The sequence below is a fragment of the Pelophylax lessonae genome, assembly GCF_965119305.1.
Source record: "Pelophylax lessonae genome assembly, chromosome: 1".
In the NCBI taxonomy this organism is placed as follows: Eukaryota; Metazoa; Chordata; class Amphibia; order Anura; family Ranidae; genus Pelophylax; species Pelophylax lessonae.
In genome coordinates this window covers 87,905,865-87,929,824 of record NC_138768.1, presented here as the reverse complement: position 1 = coordinate 87,929,824, position 23,960 = coordinate 87,905,865, and the positions used below count along the sequence as shown (strand labels likewise).

The window sequence follows — 23,960 nt, the reverse complement described above, 5'->3', positions numbered from 1 at the left end:
CCCGTGTCCATCCCTGCAAGGGAAGTGTCCCTGGAAGTCTAGGCCCCCCCGTGTCCATCCCTGCACGGGAAGTGTCCCTGGAAGTCTGGGCCCCCCCCGTGTCCATCCCTGCACTGGAAGTGTCCCTGGAAGTCTGGGCCCCCCATGTTCATCCCTGCACTGGAAGTGTCCCTGGATACCCTCTTGTCTATCCCACACGTGTGTACACTTCCATCAGCTGTCACTGCTCTTTATCCCTGCCCCGCCCCCTCTCATCCCTCATTCGCTGTCGGACTTAGCTTCTGCCCAATCACACATCAGTACTGAGAACCGGAAGGCCTACTTTCTCTGCCCTCCTCTTCTTCATCCGGGGCCCCCACCAAGGTCCCAAGCGAGAAACCGGCATGCCGCCAGACACAGCCAGCAGCCCCGTCCCTCCCCCCTCTTTGTAGCCCCTAAACCACGCTGTCCGCTCCCCTCAGGCCGCCCAGCGCGCCCCGCTCATTGGGGCTCTGTCAGCGACAGCGCCAGTCGTTATTACGTCATCAAATCGCGCATTAAAAAATCCCCCCTCGTCTCCCAGGGCCTCCCGCCCGGCCGGTGTGTGAGCGCGAAGCGACTATCCCTCCCGGCGGGAACTCTCTAGAGGGGAACCGGCCCGCTACTCACCGGCCCCGGCGAGACTGGCAGCCCGCGGCCTCCTCCTCCCGTCTATGGATGGCTGTGGGGAAAGGGCGGGCGACTCGGCTTCCCGGCGGCCCCCGCGCCGGAAGTGATGTCATGGCAGCCTCTGACCTGCCGTAAGAGCCGCTAAAATGTGGAGCTGGGGGTAATGTCAGGTTGAAGGGATGTGTCAAGCCCGGGAGGGGGTGATGAGGGACCGAGGCTTCCGTATTCCAGCAAATATAATGATTTCTAGGATAAAGGAGACTGACCTCCGCCATTCTCCTACCTGACACTCCCCCTCTCTGCAGGGAGAACTACGATCGTGGGGCTCATTTAAAGCAAAACTAATGGCAGAACGTTCTTTTACATTTCAGGGAGTAATGGAGGGTTATAACTCCCATATGCTTCATTTTCGCCATCTGTGTCCCCATTCGGGAGATTTCTCTTCACTTCCTGTCCAATAACCAAAACAGGAAGTAAGGAAATCCTTGGTTGTCGGCAGAACTAGTGTCTGCATTGGAAGATTTCCCCTCTCCTCCTGATTTGGTGACAACCTAAAATTTGGGATTTACTTTTACTTGCCCTTTTGGCAGCAATGGTAAATAGGACAAATAGAGTGGGGAGTAAGGGGGGGGGGATCTCCCCAATGGGGACACAGACATTAATATAAACTGACAGGGGGTTCTAATCTCTCTCCACTCCATCCAAAACTAAAACACATTTCCTTTAGTTGCACTTGATATGTGAAGTGTGACCCCAGGATTATTGCTCACACTCTGGCTGGATGATATGTTACATGTATGATGTAGATGTCTATGTAGCAATGTTGGCCTACGCTGCGATGCTTTCACCACTCCCCACCCTGCTCCTGCATGTATGGTGCAGAGGGGCAGCATGGATAGGTCAGTCTCAGTGATTCAGCCGGCTGTGGTTTGGGAGCGGTGGTACGCCCGCTGGGGTACGCAGCTTGTTCCTCCTGTGACTGCTGTGTCCAGCGGACATCAGGTATCATGTGATCGCTGTGACTGGGGACAATGATTGGCTTTCTATTCATGAACCGCTTGCTTACTGTTGTGATCTGTGATTGGCCCAAAGCAATCATACACTATACTACCAAAAGTATTGGGACACCTGCCTTTACACCCACATGAACTTTAATGGCATCCCAGTCTTAGTCTGTAGGGTTCAATATTGAGTTGGCCCACCCTTTGCAGCTATAAGGCTGCATTCACACTTGAGCGTAGCGTTTTTTACCGCGATTTTTTTCAGGCCTTTTTCATTGACATCTATCAAAAACGCTGGTAATCAGCCCAAAAAGAAGCTCATGTACTTTTTTCAGCTACAGGCATTTTGCAAAACGCTCAGATGTGAACAGGGGCCATTTAAATGAATGGGGTTTTACTTGTTGGGCGTTTTGGAAGGTTTTTTTTGAGCGTTTTTGGAGCTGAAAAACGCCCAGGTGTGAATGGAGCCTAACAGCTTCAACTCTTCTGAGAAGAATGTTGGATAAGAAGGCCTGGCTCACAGTCTCCGCTCTAATTTATTCCAAAGGTGTTCTGTCAGCTTGAAGTTAGGACTCTGTGCCGGACAGTCGAGTTCCTCCACCCCAAACTCACTCATCCATGTGGACCTTGCTTTGTGCACTGGTGTGCAGTCATGTTGGAACAGGAAGGGGCCATCCCCAAACTGTTCCCTCAGAGTTTGGAGCGTGAAATTTGTCCAAAAGTTTTGTTATGCTGACGCCTTAAGAGTTCCCTTCACTGGAACTAAGGGACCAACCCCTGAAATACAACCCCACGTCATAATCCCCTCACCAAATGATTTGGACTGGGATACCATTAAAATGAATGTGCATGAAAAGGCAGGCATCCCAATATATAAAGTAGACTTGCATCGAATGGAAATTTTGGTGTTGAGGGTGCAGTCATCCGAAAACCCCCCCAAAAAAATTATCAGCACCTTTAGTGCAAGAAATGCATTGAAAGCGCAGCAAGAATGCATTAATAGCACACGTGTTACGTTTTTAATGCTGTTTTTGAGTTGCAAAATTCCAAAAACACCAGTTTCAGCCACCAAAAGTTTTCTGCAACTCTAATCATATGGTACCTGTCCATGTGATTAGCTGTAGCCAATCAAAAGCAAGCTGTTCATACTTGGTAAACCCATTCATGACAGCTAAAGCTATTATACAGTGATTATCAGTCAGATACCTGGTACACCTCCGGTGTTTATGTAGGGATGCAGGCATCACCCCGGTACTGTTTTGTAGAGCCGGCAATTGCCTTTCTTCTAACAATCATAGCAGCTAACTAGCCTCTCCATTGCTATTACAAGAAGTGGGAGGGGACTCGGGCTCTACCCTCCCACCGGGATCAGCTTTGATCGGCTATCCGATATAGTAACCCAAAAGCAATGACATCACTTCAGGTTTACCCGGATGTCAACGCCGCTATTTTTTTTGAAAATAGTATTCAAAAACCCCAATCTTGGTGTTTTGAATGCTTTGAAGTACAAAGGAGGGATTTGGAGTCTTCTAGAACCCAGATCTCTCCATAAAGAGTACCTGTCACCTGCCTATTGCTGTCACAAAGGATGTGTTCATTCCTTGAGACAGCTAAACAAATGACTGAAAAAAAAGGAACAGTGTAAAAAAAAAATGTATAAATTAAAGAAACATTGCATGCGTCGGTCCTTCAAGCACACAAACAGCGATCGTTCCACACATGAGAGATCACTGTGAACGTCAGATCATGAGCAGTAATTCTAGCACCAGACCTGGCTTGGCCACTCAAGGACATAGTTGTCCCATAGCCACTCCTTATCTTGGCTATGTGCTTAGGGTTGTTGCCCTGTTGGGAGATGAACCTTCGCCAGAGTCTTAGGTCCAGAGCGCTCTGGAGCAGGTTTTCATCAAGAATGTTCCTGTATATTGCTGCATTATTCTTTCCCTCGATCCTGACTAGTCTCCAAGTTCACACCACTGAAAACATCCCCACAGCATAATGCTGCCACCACCATGCTTCACTGTAGGGATGGTATTGGCCAGGTGATGAGCAGTGGCTGGTTTCCTGCAGACATGATGATTGCCATTCAGGCCAAAGAGTTAAATTTTTGTTTTATCTGATCACAGAATTTTTGTTTCTTCCATCTGGCCATACAGGCCTGATTGGTGGAGTGCTGCAGAGATGGTTGTTCTTCTGGAAAGGTTCTCCCCTTTTTCACAGAGAAACGCTGGAGCTCTTGTCAGGGTGACATTGGGTTCTTGGTCACCTCCCTAAATAAGGCCCTTCTCCCCGATCGCTCAGTTCGGCCAGACGGCCCACACTAGGAAAAGAGTCCTGGTGGTTCCAAACTCCTTCCATTTACGAATGATGGAGGCCACTGTGCTCATTGGGACCTTCAATGCTGCAGACATTTTTCTGTACCCTTCCCCAGATCTGTGACTTGATACAATCCTGTCTCAGAGGTCTACAGACAATTGCTTGGACTTCATGGCTTGGTTTGTGCTCTGACATGCACTGTTAACTGACGGTTATATAGACAGGTGTGTGCCTTTCCAAATCATGTCCAATCAACTGCATTTACCACAGGTGGACTCCAATCGAGTTGTAGAAACATCTGAAAGATGATCAGTGGAAACGGGATGTATCTGAGCTAAATATTGAGTGTCATGCCAAAAGCTGTGAATACTTATGTACATGGGATTTTTTTGATTTTTATTTAAAAAAAAAAAAAAAACTTGCAAAGATTTTAAACAATCTTCTTTAATGTTGTCATTATGGGGTATTGTTTGTAGAATTCTGAGGAAAACAATGCATTTAATCCATTTTGGAATAAGGCCATAACATAAAACCTGGTCAAAGTGGAGCCATGTGAATACTTTCCGGATGCACTATACAGGTGCATCTCATAAAATTAGAATATTATCAAAAAGGTTAACTTATTTCAGTAATTCAATTCAAAACGTGAAACTCATATATTTTATATAGATGCTGTGACGGAATCCGAACACCCCCAACCGGGTATCTACGCCAAGAATCTGCTTCCTAAGCTCTGGAACACGGGATCCGTGAATCTGGTTATAGTTACCCCAAGAACTCAACAGTTCAAGTTTTGGAGTCAAACCAGAATCAAACTGCTTATTCAAACACATGCACAAAGAGATATACACTCTGGGACAACTCCTACCCCTTAGCAGCCAATCCACATACACATATACATCCCATAATAAGTTTATTTTAAGGTAGACAGAACAACAATAGAACAATGGGATGCAGGTACTTAACAATAACAAACCCCACCCCACTAGCAAGGGTCTAGGAGACACTCCTGCAATATTCTAACAATCTGTTAAGTCAAACCGTTTATATATTTCCTGAGGGACATTGTTCAGAAATATTATTGTCCCAAGTGAAAGAGGCCCTTCGCTCTTTCAACACAAACCACACATATAGAACCCAGGATAATCGGGGTAACACCAAATGCTGAGTCCGGTGTGGTTGTACAGTGAGTCTGATTCGTGCAGACCCGACTGGGGTTTTTGGTCACCCTGTGCCCCTAATAGACACAGGGTGACTTGCACATAAGAGGGGCTGGGGAAGCTGGACAAAGAGTCTCCCAATCTGGGTTCCACGAGCCCCCCAACAAAGTGACTCAAGTCACAGATGCGTTACATGCAGAGTGATATATTTCAAGCATTTCTTTTGTTTATTTTTGATGATTATGGCTTACAGCTTGTGAAAACCCAAAGTTCAGTATCTCAGAAACCTAGAATATTACAGAAGACCAAAAAAAAAAAAAAAAAAAAGTTTTTACGACAGAAATGTAGGCCTTCTGAAAAGTATGTCCATGTTCAGTATAGTATCCACTCAATACTTGGTCGGTGCTTCTTTTGCATGAATTACTGCATCAATGCGGTGTTGCATGGAGGCGATCAGATTGTGGCACTGCTGAGGTGTTATGGAAGCCCAGGTTGCTTTGCTAGTGGCTTTCGTCTAATCTGCATTGTTGAGTCTGGTGTCTCTCATCTTCTTGATGATATCTTGACAATACCCCACAGATTCTCTATAGGGTTTAGGTCAGGCAAGTTTGCTGGCCAATCAAGCCCATTGATATCATAATCAATAAACCAGTGCAAAGTTCTGCTGGAAAATGAAAGCATCTCCATAAAATTGGTCAGCAGAGGGAAGCATGAAGTGCTCTAGAATTTCCTGGTAGAGGACTGCGCTTACTTTGAACTTGTAAAACACAGTGGACCAACACCAGCAGATGACATGGCTCCCCAACTCATCACAGAGCCTGGAAAGCATTGCACCCACACTCAGGTCACAGATGCAATGTAGGCTCCTGCAGACATGTCCTCTGGCTTTCAGCCTGTACCTCTGTACGGGTTTTCCATTTGAAAGCTGGAGGACATGTCCTTGGACTTTGAGAGCGCTCATTAGCACCCCAACAGACCCTGAAACTACAAGTCCATCTTTTCACAGTGGATGACAGTATGTGTAGTTTATTATCCACTTCAATACCGGGCACTTTTACCTCCTTCCTGCCCAGGCCAATTTTCAACTTTCAGCGCTGTCACATTTTAAATTACGATTGTGTGGTCATGCAACACTGTACCCATATGAAATTTCTATAATTTTTTTCACACAAAAATAACTTTCTATTTGTGGTATTTTACCATCACTGTTTTTTTTTATTTTTTGCTAAACAAACAAATAAAGGCCATTCATTTTGAAAAAAAAAGTTTTTCTTCGTTTCTGTTACAACATTTTGCAAATAAATAATCTTTCTTTATAAATTTAGGTCAAAATGTAATCTGCTACATTTCTTTGGTGAAAATAACCCAAACCAGTGTAATTTATTTAGTATGTAGGAAACTTCTAGAGTCCAAATACAAACCCAAATCCAAAAAAGTTGGGACACTGTACAAATTGTTAGTAAAAAAGGAATGGACTAATTTACAAATCTCATAAACTTATATTTTATTCACAGTATAATATAGATAACATATCAAATGTTGAAAGTGAGACATTTTGAAATGTCATGCCAAATATTGGCTCATTTGAATTTCATGAGAGCTACACATCCCAAAAAAGTTGGGACAGGTAGCAATAAGAGACCGGAAAAGTTAAATGTACATATAAGGAACAACTGGAGGACCAATTTGCAACTTATTCGGTCAATTGGCAACATGATTGGGTATAAAAAGAGCCTCTCAGAGTGGCAGTGTCCCTCAGAAGTCAAGATGTACAGAGGATCACCAATTTCCCCAATGCTGCGGCGAAAAATAGTGGAGCAATATCAGAAAGGAGTTTCTGAGAGAAAAATTGCAAAGAGTGTGATGTTATCATCATCTACAGTGCATAGTATCATCCAAAGATTCAGAGAATCTGGAACAATCTCTGTGCGTAAGGTTAATGGCCGAAAAACCATATTGGATGCCCGTGATCTTCGGTCCCTTAGACGGCACTGCATCACATACAGGAATGCTACTGTAATGGAAATCACAACATGGGCTTAGGAATACTTCCAGAAAACATTATCGGTGAACACAATCCACCGTGCCATTCGCCGTTGCCGGCTAAAACTCTATAGGCCATAAAAGAAGTCAAATCTATACATGATCCAGAAGCGCAGGTGTTTTCTCTGGGCCAAGGCTCATTTAAAATGGACTGTGGCAAAGTGGAAAACTGTTCTGTGGTCAGACGAATCAAAATTTGAAGTTATTTTTGGAAAACTGGGACGTCATGTCATCCGGACTAAAGAGGACAAGGACAACCCAAGTTGTGCTCAGTGTTCAGTTCAGAAGCCTGCATCTCTGATGGTATGGGGTTGCATGAGTGCGTGTGACATGGGCAGCTTACACATCTGGAAAGGCACCATCAATGCTGAAAGGTATATCCAAGTTCTAGAACAACATATGCTCCCATCCAGATGTTGTCTCTTGCAGGGAAGACCTTGCATTTTCCAACATGACAATGCCAGACCACATACTGCATCAATTACAACATCATGGCTGCGTAGAAGAAGGATCCAGGTACTGAAATGGCCAGCCTGCAGTCCAGATCTTTCACACATAGAAAAATTTGGTGCATCATAAAGAGGAAGATGCAACAAAGAAGACCTAAGACAGTTGAGCAACTAAAAACCTGTATTAGACAAGAATGGGACAACATTCCTATTCCTAAACTTGGGCAACTTGTCTCCTCAGTCCCCAGAAGTTTGCAGACTGTTATAAAATAAAGAGGGGATGCCACACAGTGGTAAACATGGCCTTGTCCCAACTTTTTTGAGATGTGTTTATGCCATAAAATTTTAAATCATTTTATTTTTCTCTTAAAATGATACATTTTCTCAGTTTAAACATTTGATATGTCATCTATGTTGTATTCTGAATGAAATATTGAAATTTGAAACTTCCACATCATTGCATTCTGTTTTTATTCACAATTTGTACAGTGTCCCAACTTTTTTTGGAATCGGGTTTGTAATATGGTATATATCTAAAACATTGATCAATCCTGATGGACTTTCAGCGCTGTTGCACTTTGAATGACAATTGCGCGGTCATGCAACATTGTACCCAAACAACATTTTTTATCATTTTTATGAGACAGATAGAGCTTTCTTTTGATAGTATCTAATCACCACTGGGTTTTCTATTTTTTGCTAAACATGCAAAAAAAAAAACTGAAAGTTATGAAGAAAAAAAAAATTTTTTTCTTAGTTTCTGTTATAAATTTTTGTAAATAAGTAATTTTTCTCCTTCACTGATGTGTGTGAATGAGGCTTCATTGACAGGCATTGATAGGCTGCACTGGTGGGTGTGACGGTACTAACCGCCACTATGAGTGAAAGACAGATAAGTAATGGTTTGGATTGCTTCAATATTTGTCAGCAAAATCTTCATATAGAAATATGAAGATTTAATACCACCTTACACTGTGTATTCCATGCTTGGCTGTGAGAGAGACACAAAGACTGTCATTCTCAGCCTTCCCTATTGTTTGTGTATTGGAAAGGAATGTGTATTGTGTTAAAGTTTACCTGTCTGTTCCATTGTTAAATGTTAATGACCTAACATTGTTCTGTCCAGATGGCTAGATAATTAGTTTAGTTCCTGTATACACTTTCATCTGTATACTGAAATCAGCCAGAGGGGAGGGATTGTATACACTGTATGAGAGTGTAAAACTCTGTTCCTATTGGATTGTGAGTGTTACGTCCAGTCTTCAACAAGGTCAGCCTGGGCGGTAACCTTGTGGGTGAAAACTGTATATAAGTCTGTTTCTTGTTCAATAAAGTTGTCCTAGAGTTACTTCACCCTTAATCTAGAGTCCTGTCTCTTATTTGGGAAATATGCTGCAAGGGATTGCTATGGACTTCCATACTTCCTTTGGATAATCACTAAGCTCTTATAAGAGCTTGTGTAAGAGCTTGTTCTGCTGCACTCTCTGGGGAAAGAGAGGTTCACCCACGGGAACCTGGAGCCTTGTCGTAAGTCCAGGGAGGGTAGGAGACAGCGAGACCCTTACCAAGCTGCGGCGGTTTGTGGGGTCTGAAGTGGTTACGGTGTCTGGTGGAGTGCTCAGAGCCCTCAGGAAGCACTAGGAACATCTGTCAATGGAGGTACCAGGTCGGGGTGCTGGTTGATCTGTTACATTGGTGGCAGTGGTGGGATGGCGTCCTAGTGTGAGGAGAAGGAGCTCGGAGACACCGGTAACGTTATGGAGTGAGCTAACACCCGTGCAGCATCCCCATAGGAGGAGGAGTATCTCTGGAGGTTGCAGCAACACTTGGTCCAACAGGATGGGCCTGTATCAGAGGAAGCTGCGGTTACCTTTCCTAAGAGAGCAACCCCTTTATGAGTGGGTGACAGAGCTGTGGGACCTGATTTGGAAGAAGTTGTGGCTGGATGAAGCTTACCGAGCACTAAAGTGGTACGCCACCCGACACGACCACTGGATAGCTGACGAAAATATGCCGGAAGGTGAGGACTATAGTGGCCCGGGCTTGCTGTGGGAGGCCTTTGAGGAGAGGGACTTTGGATGTCCAGCAGAGTTTCGGCGCTGGGAAATCCAGGACACTAGGGAAGCCCTACTGGGTCTCCCCAAAGCGGATGACCTGGGGTCAGATCTGATTCATCTGGTCAGAATGGAGTGGGAACTGGAGCAGGACTACCAACGCCTGCTCTGCTCCATTTCACCCCAATCTACCCTGCAAGCAGAGCCGGAGTCCTGGGTGGCAGATCCAGACCCACAACCCTTCAGTTGGAGAGACAGTACAGACTGGTGGTACTGTGAAGACCCACCGATGGCAGGTGGAGATGGGACAAGGTCTCTCTACCGGCCCTACAGGGAGGCTGGGCAGCTGGCCCAGGTCCCCAGCTACAGCAGGAGTTACTGGGAATAGAGACGGTCGGTTCTACTCCCCAGCGGCAGACAGAGTTACAGGGAGCCGAAGGTGTCGTCCTTCCTTCCCAGCAGCAGTGTACCTTCCAGGGAGAGGAGACAACTAATCCTTCTCCCCAACCATGGGGAGACAACAGCCCTGACCCCAATGGTGCAGATGGGACCGCGGTCTCTGCACCAGACCTACAGGGATGCTGGGCGGCCGGTCCAGATCCTCAACCTACCCCGCAGGAATACCCAGAGGAGGAGGTAGGCAATCCCTCCTCTCTACAGCAGACCCCCAACCAGGTCCTGGGGGTAGTATTCACCAACCCAGCAGAAGAGCTGGCGACAGGGCAGAGTGCTACCAACCTCTGCCCAGCACCCTCAAAAGCTACAGTCTTCACTTGTACACCCCAGGGATGCTGGACAGTCGGCCCAGATTCCCAACAGCCTGACGAAGTGAGCCCCACCACCCTGTCTTCTCTCCAGCGGCTGAAAGGACTCCCAGGAGAAGGGCCAGTCCACACTTATCCCCAGCAGCGGGTATGTTCTGCGAAAGAGGCAGAGGTTGGCTGGGTGAGCAACACTGTTTTCCCGACAATTTGTTTGGGGTACTGGGTGGGTGCACACATTGGGAGGGCCCGTGGAACACAGCCTACCTTAGAGAGGTTGGAAAGTTCCTCTCTCAGCCTACTAGGCTCCTCTTATGTCTAAGTCACCCTGTGTCTCTTAGAGACACAGGGTGCTCAAGAAGCCCAGTCTGGCCTGCCCAAACCAGACTTTCACAGACTGATCGGCTATGAGAGCTCCATGCGCCTTGCCAAGACAAACTTACAAACTATGTGGAACTTTGTAAACAAAGCTGCCATGATGGATTGACTCTATGGGACTTGTTACCCGACTAACTCAGGCACAGACCAGTTGGGGGTCTGGTACCTGGTTAGTCTACCTTTGGGGGGAAGATATGTGACGGTACTAACCGTCACTATGAGTGAAAGACAGATAAGTAATGGTTTGGATTGCTTCAATATTTGTCAGCAAAATCTTCATATAGAAATATGAAGATTTAATACCACCTTACACTGTGTATTCCATGCTTGGCTGTGAGAGATACACAAAGACTGTCATTCGCAGAATTCCCTATTGTTTGTGTATTGGAAAGGAATGTGTATTGTGTTAAAGTTTACCTGTCTGTTCCATTGTTAAATGTTAATGACCTCACATTGTTCTGTCCAGATGGCTAGATAATTAGTTTAGTTCCTGTATACACTTTATTCTGTATACTGTAATCAGCCAGAGGGGAGGGATTGTATACACTGTATGAGAGTGTAAAACTCTGTTCCTATTGGATTGTGAGTGTTACGTCCAGTCTTCAACAAGGTCTGCCTGGGCGGTAACCTTGTGGGTGAAAACTGTATATAAGTGTGTTTCTTGTTCAATAAAGTTGTCCTAGAGTTACTTCACCCTTAATCTAGAGTCCTGTCTCTTATTTGGGGAATATGCTGCAAGGGATTGCTATGGACTTCCATACTTCCTTTGGATAATCACTAAGCTCTTAAAAGGGCTTGTGGAAGAGCTTGTTCTGCTGCACTCTCTGGGGAAAGAGAGGTTCACCCACGGGAACCTGGAGCCTTGTCGTAGGTCCAGGGTGGGTAGGAGACAGCGAGACCCTAACCAAGCTGTGGCGGTTCGTGGGGTCTGAAGTGGTTACAGTGTCTGGTGGAGTGCTTGGAGCCCCCCGGGAAGCACTAGGAACATCTGTCAACGGAGGTACCTGGTCGGGGTGCTGGTTGATCCATTACAGTGGGCACTAATGAGGAGGCACTAATATGCGGCACTGAAGGTCACTGATAAGTGGCACAGATAGGCATCACTGATAGGGACTGAATGGCATCACTGATTGGGCTGCACTGATAATCAGGGAACTAATTATCTGTGCAGATCTCCCTTGTCTGGAAATGTGGTTAGACACAGCTGATCACATAGGTAAAGAGCGTCGTCATCGGCTCTTTACCAGGATCAATAATGTGTCCCAGGGTCCGAGCACACCACAGCTCGCTGCGTGCCCCTATTTGACAATACAGTAGGCGGGAAGCAGATAAAAAACATTATTTTTTTTCCTTTTCTAGATTGTAAGCTCGAGCAAGCAGGGCCGTCTGATTCCTCCTGTATTGAATTGTATTGTAACTGTACTGTATTCCCTCATGTTGTAAAGCGCTGCGCAAATTGTTGGTGCTATATAAATCCTGTATACAGTGTTAATAATAATCTTTTTAATCTACTTTTACCAGTGCAGTACAGCGCCATCATATAACTGGTGTGGCAGTGATCAGGGATCAGTGACAGTATGTAAAAAAAAAAAAAAAAACTCTATATATAATCTAGTATCTCACAGAAGTGAGTACACCACTCACATTTTTGTAAATATTTTATTATACAGTCAGATCCATAAATATTGGGACATCAACACAATTCTAATCTTTTTGGCTCTATAAACCACCACAATGGATTTGAAATGGATCAAACAAGATGTGCTTTAACTGCAGACTTTCAGCTTTAATTTGAGGGTATTTACATCCAAATGAAAGGTGTAGGAATTACAACAGTTTGTATATGTGCCTCCCACTTTTTAAGGGACCAAAAGTAATGGGACAATTGACTGCTCAGCCGTTCCATAGCCAGGTGTGTGTTATTCCTTCATTATCCCATTTACTGGGAGCAGATAAAAGGTCCAGAGTTCATTTCAAGTGTGCTATTTGCATTTGGAATCTGTTGCTGTCAACTCTCAATATGAGATCCAAAGAGCTGTCACTATCAGTGAAGCAAGCCATCATTAGACTGAAAAAACAAAACAAACCCTTCAGAGAGATAGCAAAAACATTAGGTGTGTCCAAATCAACTGTTTGGAACATCCTTATTATTATTATACAGGATTTATATAGCGCCAACAGTTTGCGCAGCGCTTAACAAAATGAAGGGCCATGCTTGTTAGAGCTTACAATCTAAAATGGAGGGTCAATTGATACAAAAGGCAATAGCTGTGGGGGATGGGCTGATGGAGCAAGTGAAACAGTGTTATTAGTTAGTAGCCGGGTAGGCTTCTTTAAAGAGAAGGGTTTTCAGGGATCGTCTAAAGATGGATAGATTAGGGGACAGTCGGACAGATTGGGGTAGAGAGCTCTGGAGAAATCCTGGAGGCGAGCATGGGAAGAGGTGACAAGGGAGCTAGAGAGCAGGAGGTCTTGGGAGGACCGAAGAGAGCAGTTTGGTTGATATTTTGAGATCCGGTTAGTGATGTAGCTGGGGGCAGAGTTGTGGATGGCTTTGTAAACTATTGTTAGCACTTTGAATTTTATTCGTTGGGTGGGTGGAAGCCAGTGAAGGGATTGGCAGAGAGGGGTGGAGGACACTGAACGGTTGGTAAGGTGGATAAGTCTTGCAGCAGCATTCATTATGGATTGAAGGGGGGATAATCTATGTAAGGGTAATCCAATGAGGAGGGAGTTGCAATAGTCGAGGCGAGAGATAACCAGGGCGTGAATTAAAAGCTTGGTGGTGTCATTGGTTAAAAAGGGCCATATTCTAGAGATGTTGCGGAGGTTAAGGCGGCATGATTTGGACAGGGATTGGATGTGAGCCTGAAAGGACAGTGCAGAGTCCAGGGTTACCCCTAGCACCCTGGCATGTGTGGAAGGACTGATAGTTGCTCCATTGATCTTGACAGAGAATTCCGGGGAAGGGGCACGTGGAAGTGGTGAGACATCCAGGCTGATATGTCTGTTAGTAGATCAGTGATGAGGGAGGAGACTGATGGGGTGAGCTGAGGAGTAGATTTGGGTGTCATCAGCATAGAAATGGTAGTGGAAGCCATGGGAGGCTATTAGCTGACCCAGGGAGGAGGTATAGATTGAGAATAGTAGCGGTCCAAGGACAGAACCTTGGGGGACCCCAACAGTAAGAGGAGTTGCAGGGGGAGTAAGTGGAATTGTAAGTGACACTGAAGGTGCAGTGAGATAGGTAAGATCCAAACCAATGGAGAGCACAGCCCTGGAGACCGAGCAAACTGAGTTTTTTGAGAAGGAGGGGGTGGTCAACAGTATCAAAGGCAGCAGAGAGGTCCAAGAGTATTGAGTAGTGACCATTGGTTTTAGCTGTTAGTAAGTCATTTGTAAGTTTTAGGGGAGAAGTTTCTGTGGAGTGTTGCCGGCGAAATCCAGACTGAGGGGGATCAAGGAGGTTATTCTCAATGAGGTGCTTGCTCAGGTGGTTGTAGACTAAACGTTCAAGGAGTTTGGAAACAAAAGGGAGTAAGGAGATGGGTCTTAAGTTATTAAGATTGGTGGGGTCTAGTGAGGCTTTCTTTGGTATGGGAGTTACTAGCGCATGTTTTAGAGAGTTGGGGAAGATGCCAGTGGAGAGAGAGAGGTTTGAAGATATGAGTTAAAGAGTGTAGAATAGAGTCAGAGGGTGACCGTAGTATTTGAGAAGGAACAGGGTCCAGGGGGCAGGAAGTTAGGTTGGCATTAGAAAAAATTTTAGTGACTTCCTCTACAGTAGTTGGATTAAACAAGGGAAGTATTGATTGTGCAGGAGGACATGGGGTGTAAGGTGAGGGAGATAGCTGTAGTGTAAAGATCTCTTCACGAATTGTATCAATCTTATTTTTAAAGTGATTGGCAATCTCTTGGGCAGTGAGTAAGTGTAATGTTCCGGTACCTTTGGTACCCTAAATTACACTTTCCACAAGTGTATGCGCCCCACCATTTACTTTTGGAAAGGTGCGCATACACCTTTAAGACTGGAGCTGTCATCACCCAGCGCCGGACTAGATGGCTATTTAAAGCGCCGGTTCTCACTCACATGTGTTCGTTCAAACACCCTTACCTGGATGCTAACCTTGCTTGAAGCTTCCATGCTTGCAAGCTTACCTCGCTGACGGAACCTCGCCGCGCTGATTCCTGTATCCCGCTACTGGATCATCCGCCTCTCCTGAACCACCCTTCGGCTGTATCGCTAATAGTGCTAAGTACCCCGCAGGGGAATTCTCTATAAACTTATACTAAGCTTACACTATCTAGCTCTGCATAGTAAAGACTGTTTATCACATCTGCATAACTAGATTGCTAGCTCTTGAGACTACTGCTACTTTTCTGCACTGGGTTGATCTCTTTTGTATGTCCACCTGCTATTCTGTCATCTGCTACCATACAACATTGCCAAACCTTCCTGCATCCATCTGCTACTGTCTCACCTTCAAGTGTCTATCACCTACCACCTCCACTCAACCTATCCCTCAACCTTCATCATTGTGTTACCACATACATAAAGTCATTCTAGGAACCAGCTTGCTAATTGTGTGTATTTACTGGCTGAAATAAGACCTTCCACACATGATGAGTCATTGAGGTTGGGAATGGTATCTCAGCATATCTCTTACATGACTACTGACGTGGAACTATTTCTGCAGCTGAAAATCCACACCATATAAGAAACGCAGGAGCGTTATAGATTGAACGAACCAAAAAATGGATTCAGCAGAAATAACCACTCAGGTGACACAATTAAAACAGCAAGTATCTGCGTTAATACACGCACTTGCTGAATTAAAAGAAGACAATCAGGCTCTGTCGCAGCAGGTAATTAGACTGACACAACTTACCTCTGCTCAGTCCCCTGAACCCAAGATAAATCCCCCTTTGGTATTTACAGGCGATCGCAAAAAATTTCGCGAATTTAAAAACGCATGTGAGTTACTTTTTTTGCTAAAACCTCGTACCTACCTTACTGATCACATTAAGGTTTGTACTATTATTTCTTACCTATCAAGCGATCCTCGAGCCTGGGCAGATTCTCTTTTTGAGAAAAACGACCAGCTTCTCAACTCCTATGCCTTGTTCCTGGCAGAGCTCACTAGCCTATATGATGACCCCAATAGGCAGAGTACTGCTGATCTTCAGTTAAGATCCTTGAAACAAGGAAGGAGGCCTGTAGAAGACTTTGTCGCAGAGTTCAAGAGATGGACCCTTGATTCAGAATGGAATGATGAATCTCTGAAAACCCAATTTAGGCTTGGCCTATCAGAAGCCGTTAAGGACGAGCTCGCCCGAGCGGATCTGCCAAAAACCCTGGATGCATTAATACAACTCAGTATTACCATAGATAGAAGACTACGAGAAAGAAAGGCTGAAAAGATGGGGATGCCATTATCCGTTTCCTCTCGGAGTCTGGCCGTTCCTATGGAGGTAGGAACCATACGCCCACCGCTATCAACTATGGAAAAAGCCAAAAGACGAAATGAAAATCTCTGCTTGTACTGTGCATCCCCGGATCACAAGATAAACGTCTGTCCCCTAGTCAACAAAAAGAAGGGTGAGTGTTCACATGTCTCCCTAGGAGGATTGACAACTTCATTCACTAACCCCTACATTTCTGTTTTTTTGACATTACAGTGGGACCAGAACAGGATTACTACTAAGGCCATGATTGACACAGGATCTTGTGGAAATTATATGGATATATGTTTTGCTGCTTTAAATAAAATTCCTATTATTTCTAAACTCAAACCTGTCTCAGTAAGTCTTATTACCGGTGTTCCGTTATCCTCTGGTCCGATCACCGATCAGACACAAGCACTTCTAGTCACTATTAATGAGTCTCATAGGGAGACTTCTACCTTCGATTTAATACCATCACCCCACTTTCCCATTGTGTTGGGACTTCCCTGGTTGCACACACACCAACCAACCATAGATTGGAAGAAACGGTCCTTGACCTTCCCTTCTTGTTATTGCGAGGAAACGTGTAACCTCCCGTTTTCCGGGAAGATTCTGTCTGTGGTGACAGATGAGATTGCACCACTATGTTATCAGGATCTTTCTGAGGTTTTTCTTGAGAAAAATGCTCAAGCATTACCTCCTCATCGAGACTATGATTGTAGCATTGATCTACTCCCAAATAGCAAATTGCCGTTCGGTCATGTTTATCCTCTTTCACAGGATGAACTTGCCCATCTCAAAACCTATTTGGATGAGAACTTGGAAAAAGTTTTTATTAGACCTTCCACTTCTTCCACAGCAGCAGGACTCTTTTTTGTTCGCAATAAAGATTCAAGTCTCAGACCTATCATCGACTACAGGAAATTGAATGCTATCACAATAAAAGATCGCTATCCTCTACCGCTTATCCCTGAGCTCATTGAGCAGGTGCGTGGAGCTACCTATTTTTCAAAATTAGACCTGAAAGGAGCATACAATCTCATTCGAATCCGTGATGGACACGAGTGGAAGACTGCATTCAGAACTAGATACGGATTGTTCGAATATCTTGTGATGCCATTCGGCCTATGCAATGCCCCTGCAGTTTTCCAACGATTTATAAACGATATTTTTAAAGACTTACTAGATGTCTGTGTTGTGGTATATCTGGACGATATACTTATATATTCACGGACCCTGTCTGAACACATAAGACATGTAAGACTTGTATTATCGAGATTGCTTGCACATAATCTTTATGTGAAGCTGAAGAAATGCTTGTTCCATAAAGATGAGGTACTCTTTCTAGGCTACATCATATCCAAAACAGGAATCGAGATGGACATGAGTAAAATATCCTGCATTCAGGATTGGCCTACACCAACTACACGCAAGGCGCTACAGCGATTCCTGGGATTTTCAAATTTCTACAGGAAGTTCATAAAAAACTTTTCTGCTATTGTGAGACCCCTCACACAGCTCACTAGCATAAAAATACCATTTAAATGGTCAGAAGAAGCAAATAAGGCTTTCCACTTGTTAAAGACAAGGTTTACTTCCGCTCCCATATTACGCCATCCAGACCCATCCCTCCAATACATTCTGGAGGTAGATGCGTCAAACATGGCAGTAGGAGCAATACTCTCCCAACGACCTACCCACACTTCACCACTTCATCCAGTCGCTTTTTTTTCTAAATCCCTGAGCAGTCCCGAGATAAATTACCCCGTGGGTGAAAAGGAACTGCTTGCTATAAAATTGGCTCTGGAGAATTGGCGACATTTACTCGAAGGCACCCAACTACCAATAATTATATACACGGACCATAAAAACCTCCAATATCTTCAGACTAGCAAAACTCTCTCGCATCGACAGGTACGATGGTCACTATTCTTTCTAAGGTTTAACTTCCTAGTGACCTACACACCTGCAGATAAGAACAAAAAGGCGGATGCACTATCACGACTAACTGAAGAAAACTACTTTGAAATCCCTTCCGTTCCTATAATACCTCACAAACGCATTATTGGAGTTGTCCGTTCCTTAAAGGAAGAGGTTCTGCATGGTATAAGTTTGGATTCACCCCCACCACAACTAAATACTGATGCAGAAGGCTTCCTCTACTACAACGACAAACTTTACATACCACCTACCCTACGCACCAAGATCTTGGAATTATCGCATGATGTGCCTATGGCAGGACATATGGGTATGACAAAGACTTTCAATTTGATTTCTCGACAATTCTGGTGGCCTGACATGAAAACATCTATACAAAAATTCGTCTCTTCATGCAATGTCTGTGCCAGGTCCAAAATTGACACTACGAGACCATCCGGTCTACTATGCAGTCTACCAATACCCCAAACTCCATGGGAGGTTTTGTCATTGGACTTCATCGTAGAATTGCCTCCTTCCAAAGGATTTAATACCATCTTGGTGTCAGTGGACCATCTGACAAAGATGGCACATTTCATTGCTATTCGCAGACTACCTTCGTCCAAACAAACGGCAGAACTCCTGATGAAACATGTCTTCAGATTACATGGTATCCCAAAAACTCTTCTGTCTGACCGTGGATCCCAATTTATTTCTAAATTCTGGCAAGAACTATGTCACATACTACGGATTGAGCGGAAGCTCACTTCTTCTTACCATCCGCAGACCAACGGACAGACTGAAAGAGTCAACCAATGCATCGAGCAGTATTTACGTTGTTACACTTCTTACCAACAGGATGATTGGTTGGATCTTCTCCCCCTGGCAGAATTTGCCTACAACAACGCAACTCACAGTACAACCAAGCAGAGTCCGTTCTACTTGAACTATGGGTTCCATCCCTCTATTCTCCCTCCACGCATCCTTCCTTCAAATAACCCAGTAGCCTCAGACTATCTTACCCAAATTAAGGATTCTCTGGGTTTACTAAATACTACCATTGCACACGCTCACAGTCAACAAAAGAAGTACTATGATCTTCGTAGAAGACCTTCTCCACAGTATACTATCGGGGACCTCTTTTGGCTCTCAACAAAAAACTTGAGACTGAAGATCCCTAGAAAAAAGCTTGTACCTCTGTTCTTGGGACCTTTCCCAATCAAGAAACTTATTGGAAAAGCTGCAGTGCAGCTTACATTGCCAATGGACCTAAAAATCCATCCCATTTTCCATGTGTCGCTACTAAAACCCCATGTTCCGGACCAAGGAATAAGGCCTAATATTCCACCTCCCCCTCCTGTACAAGTTGAAGGTGGAGAAGAATACGAGATAAAAGAGATTCTGGATTCTCGTATCTACAGAAGAAGACTTCAGTACTTGGTTAGATGGAAGAACTATGGGCCCCAAGACGACACCTGGCTAAACACCTCTGACATACATGCCCCTAGATTAATCCGCAATTTTCATGCGAGATACCCAGACAAACCAGCTCCAGAGGCCTTCAGGAGCAGGCCTTAAGGGGGGGGTATTGTAATGTTCCGGTACCTTTGGTACCCTAAATTACACTTTCCACAAGTGTATGCGCCCCACCATTTACTTTTGGAAAGGTGCGCATACACCTTTAAGACTGGAGCTGTCATCACCCAGCGCCGGACTAGATGGCTATTTAAAGCGCCGGTTCTCACTCACATGTGTTCGTTCAAACACCCTTACCTGGATGCTAACCTTGCTTGAAGCTTCCATGCTTGCAAGCTTACCTCGCTGACGGAACCTCGCCGCGCTGATCCCTGTATCCCGCTACTGGATCATCCGCCTCTCCTGAACCACCCTTCGGCTGTATCGCTAATAGTGCTAAGTACCCCGCAGGGGAATTCTCTATAAACTTATACTAAGCTTACACTATCTAGCTCTGCATAGTAAAGACTGTTTATCACATCTGCATAACTAGATTGCTAGCTCTTGAGACTACTGCTACTTTTCTGCACTGGGTTGATCTCTTTTGTATGTCCACCTGCTATTCTGTCATCTGCTACCATACAACATTGCTAAACCTTCCTGGATCCATCTGCTACTGTCTTACCTTCAAGTGTCTATCACCTACCACCTCCACTCAACCTATCCCTCAACCTTCATCATTGTGTTACCACATACATAAAGTCATTCTAGGAACCAGCTTGCTAATTGTGTGTATTTACTGGCTGAAATAAGACCTTCCACACATGATGAGTCATTGAGGTTGGGAATGGTATCTCAGCATATCTCTTACATGACTACTGACGTGGAACTATTTCTGCAGCTGAAAATCCACACCATATAAGAAACACAGGAGCGTTATAGTAAGTTAGTGGGTGGAAGTAATGGAGGACGAAGTAGAGCGTTGAAGGGGACTGTGTGAGATGGTGTTAAGGAGAGTGATAAAGTAGGTCTGTTTGGCATTGTGGAGGCAGGAACTGTATTTTTGGAGGGCAGATTTATATTGGCTGAAATCTTGCTGTGTCTTAGTCTTACGCCACAGACGCTCAAGAGCACGACTAGGTTTTTTGAGGTTTCTAGTATTGTCTGTCTGCCAGGGTTGTAGCGGTCGGGGCCTGATTCTGTGTGTAGTGAGGGGGGCCAAAGCATCCAGGGTAGATGACAGTGAACTGTTGTAGACAGAAGTTGCCATGTTGGGGCAGGAAAGGCGATTGTGAGATTGTGTTGAAGAGACAATCTGTAGCAGAAAAAAGAAGTGAAGGGTTAAGATGGCGAAGGTTTCTACGGGTAATTGTTCGGTAGTTGGAAGGTAAGAAGAAGGACAAAGAGAGACTGAAACTAATGAGGTGGTGATCAGAGAGAGGGAATGGAATGTTGGAGAGGTTGCGAGGAGTGCATAGGTAGGAGAACATGAGGTCAAGGCTGTTGCCATTAGAGTGTGTAGAAGCATGTGTCCATTGTTTTAGGTCAAAAGAGGAGGTTAAGCTCAAAAGTTTAGAAGTAGCAGGAGTGTTAAGATTAACAGGGATGTTGAAGTCTCCAAGAATGATTGTGGGAATTTCAGAAGAGAGAAAGTAGGGTAGCCAGGCAGAGAAGTCATCAAGGAAGCCTGATACCGGTCCAGGAGGCCGATAGATCACAGCAATTCTCAACGAAACTGGAGAAAATAGACAAATACAGTGAGCTTCAAATGAGGAGAGAGACAGAGAAGTGGGTGGATGAAGAACCTGAAAAGTGCTTTGAGGGGAAAGCAGAATTCCAACCCCACCTCCTTTCCGTCCACTAGGCCTGGGAGAGTGAGTCCACAGGAGGCCACCATGGGAGAGGGCAGCAGGAGAAGGAGAGTCAGATTCTTGAAGCCAGGTCTCAGTAATTGCAAACAGGTTGAAGAAGTTTGTGATAAATAGGTCATGGATAGAGGTGAGTTTGTTGCAAACAGAGCAGGCATTCCAGAGGGCGCAGGAGAAGGGGAGGTTGGCTCTAGGCAGAAGAGGAATAGAAACCAGATTGTGTGGATTTCAGCTAGTGTCAGAGGATAGGGGGTGACGGGTATGTTTGCCAAAGGTAAATGATGGGGGTCAAGGATTTGGGGAAGTATCTCCAGAGGTTAGGAGAAGCAGAAGGGTGAGGGAGGTGATATGGAAGTATGATTTATGAGGGGGGACAGATCTCAGTGTCCTGGAGGTTTTATTGGTGTGTAGGTTCAGAATCAGCAGGAGTTGAGTGCAGTATAAAGGTGAGGATAGGAGTGAGGGTGATATATACAAGCTGTGGGGCGGAGAAGAGGGGTAAAGGAGAGAGAGTTCTAGAAGAGAGGATGCAAACATGAGAAGGATAATTAGGGATTGCATTATACAGGGTGGTGAGATTGAGAAGAAGACTGAATGTGAGATAGAAAAGTTGTATAGAGACTCAGCTCACCTGTAGTCTGTCTGTTGGCTTGCAGTTGTATGCTTTGTGCATTCGCTGAAGTGCTGAGCCGAAGTGTAATACTTAATCCAATATTAATACTTTATCCAAGATGGTAGTTGCCAATGCAATCCCCGCCTGTGCAACCCCTTAAAAAAGAAAGAACGCACCGGTGAGCTCAGCAACACCAAAAGACCCGGAAGACCACAGAAAACAACTGTGGTGGATGACCGAAGTATTCTTTCCCTGGTGAAGAAAACACCCTTCACAACAGTTGGGCAGATCAAGAACACTCTCCAGGAGGTAGGTGTATGTGTGTCAAAGTCAACAATCAAGAGAAGACTTCACCAGAGTGAATACTGTGGTTTACCACAAGATGTAAACCATTGGTGAACCTCAAAAACAGGAAGGCCAGATTAGAGTTTGTCAAACAACATCTAAAAAAACCTTCACAGTTCTGGATCAACATCCTATGGACAGATGAGACCAAGATCAACTTGTACCAGAGTGATGAGAAGAGTATGGAGAAGGAAAGGAACTGCTCATGATCCAAAGCATACCACCTCATCAGTGAAGCATGGTGGTGGTAATGTCATGGCATGGAACTGGTTCTCTTGTATTTATTGATGATGTGACTGCTGACAAAAGCAGCAGGATGAATTCTGAAGTGTTTCTGGCAATATTATCTGCTCATATTCAGCCAAATGCTTCAGAACTCATTGGATGGAGCTTCACAGTGCAGATGGACAATGACCCGAAGCATACAGCGAAAGAAACCAAAGAGTTCTTTAAGGGAAAGAAGTGGAATGTTATGCAATGGCCAAGTGAATCACCTGACCTGAATCCGACTGAGCATGCATTTCACTTGCTGAAGACAAAACTGAAGGAAAAATGCCCAAAGAACAAGCAGGAACTGAAGACAGTTGCAGTAGAGGCCTGGCAGAGTATCACCAGGGATGAAACCCAGTGTCTGGTGATGTCTATGCGTTCCAGACTTCAGGCTGTAATTGACTGCAAAGGATTTGCAACCAAGTATTAAAAAGTGAAAATTTGATTTATGATTGTTAATCTGTCCCATTACTTATGGTCCCTTAAAAAGTGGGAGGCACATATACAAACCGTTGTAATTCCTACACCGTTCACCTGATTTGGATGTAAATACCCTCAAATTAAAACTGAAAGTCTGCAGTTAAAGCGCATCTTGTTTGTTTCCTTTCAAATCCATTGTGGTGGTGTATAGAGCCAAAAAGATTAGAATTGTGTCAATGTCCCAATATTTATGGACCTGACTGTATCTTTTCATGTGACAACACTGAAGAAATGACACTTTGCTACAATGTAAAGTAGTGATTATGTATAACAGTGTAAACTTACTGTCCCCTCAAATAAACTCAACACACAGCCAATAATGTCTAAACCGCTGGCAACAAAAGTGAGTACACCCTGAAGTGAAAATGTCCAAATTGGGCCCAATCAGCCATTTTCCCTCCCCGGTGTCATGTAACTCGTTAGTGTTACAAGGTCTCAGGTGTAAATGGGGAGCAGGTGTGTAAAAATTGGTGTTATCTCTCATACTGGTCACTGGAAGTTCAACATAGCACCTCGTGGCAAAGAACTCTGAGGATCTGAAAAAAAGAATTGTTGCTCTACATAAAGATGGCCTAGGCTATAAGAAGATTGCCAAGACCCTGAAACTGAGCTGAAGCACAGTGGCCAAGACTATACAGCGGTTTAACAGGACAGGTTCCACTCAGGACAGGCCTCGCCATGGTCGACCAAAGAAGTTGAGTGCGTGTGCTCAGTGTCATATCCAGAGGGTGTCTTTGGGAAATAGACATATGAGTGC

The 23,960-nt window shown here is 44.7% G+C and overlaps 1 protein-coding gene across 2 annotated transcripts in view; it reads right to left on the bottom strand.

The window, feature by feature from the left end:
• Window positions 1–755, bottom strand: part of ZNF131 (zinc finger protein 131) — a 48,570-nt gene extending 47,815 nt beyond the window's left edge. The window contains exon 1 of one of the 2 annotated variants that reach the window (XM_082251617.1): window positions 649–755. The gene's annotated coding sequence lies outside the window, so the exon portion shown is untranslated. The remainder of the gene's footprint in view (window positions 1–648) is intronic. The other variant, XM_082251619.1, reaches the window with a different exon arrangement.
• Window positions 756–23,960: the final 23,205 nt, after the last annotated feature.